Source organism: Cervus canadensis, chromosome X, assembly GCF_019320065.1.
Source record: "Cervus canadensis isolate Bull #8, Minnesota chromosome X, ASM1932006v1, whole genome shotgun sequence".
Taxonomy (NCBI): Eukaryota; Metazoa; Chordata; class Mammalia; order Artiodactyla; family Cervidae; genus Cervus; species Cervus canadensis.
In genome coordinates, this window is record NC_057419.1 from 27,097,670 (window position 1) to 27,098,137 (window position 468).

The following is a 468-nucleotide window of genomic DNA, read 5'->3' on the forward strand; positions in this document are numbered from 1 at the left end:
GTGATACCAAGGGATGACTTATACACTTGCCCCAAGACAACTGACATGCCAGGAGACAATGATTCCTGTCCAGTCCTGAACAAGGGACATGCTTCAGGAACTCTTAGTCAAGGAGTTATTAGTCTTATTTCAATAGATTGTATCTACTGTAATATGTAATTATAAGTGCTATTGGTTACAAAAACATTTATTTTATAGTAGTCTGTAATTCAGGAGTTTCACCAATTGATTTTGGATTCTTCTCAGTTGTGACTCTTCAGAGTGAATATCCTATTATCATTATGTCTAAATCTAAACATCAAAAGGTTAAAAAAAAAAAAAACTTGTTCAAAAGGCTGGCAGATTTCAAGGCAACAATATTAATAGAAAACAATGGCCCATAAAGTGTCTAGGACTCAGTCATATCCTTCTAAACCATCCCTAGGACCATAGTTATGGTCTACAGTTAGAGTAATCATTTAAACTGTC